Here is a 476-nt window from a genome sequence, read left to right as displayed (position 1 = left end):
AGAGGGTGAAGACACCAACCAGTCACTCCGCCTCCCCGCAACTGCTAACATCATTATTTAAAAATACTTCTCTGGGGGTGTGAATAACCTGGTCGAGAGGTAGTTAGTACCTGGCCCAGTTGTTTGGTAAAAAGAGGTGGCGGGGGGAGGGAGGAGAGAATTGAGAGCCAAAAATGTGATTTGACATTTTTCTTGATAAGATCCTTATTCAGGAAACGGGGAGTATTGTTTTTAAAACCTTCCTTTCTCTTTCATTGCTTACCTCTGTCCATCCAAATCCCTCTCCCAACCCCATTTCCTTCTCTATGAACGGTATGCTTTGCCTGTATAGCGCGCAAGAAACAATACTTTTCACTGTATGTTAATACATGTGACAATAATAAATCAAATCAAATCCACCCTTCAGAGAGTCCCTACAGCGCAGGAGGAGGCCATTCAGGCAATGGAGTCTGCACCAACTATCCAAAAGAGATAAG

This window comes from Mustelus asterias, chromosome 10 (genome assembly GCF_964213995.1).
Source record: "Mustelus asterias chromosome 10, sMusAst1.hap1.1, whole genome shotgun sequence".
NCBI classification, from domain to species: Eukaryota; Metazoa; Chordata; class Chondrichthyes; order Carcharhiniformes; family Triakidae; genus Mustelus; species Mustelus asterias.
Note: the sequence above shows the minus strand (reverse complement) of the source record.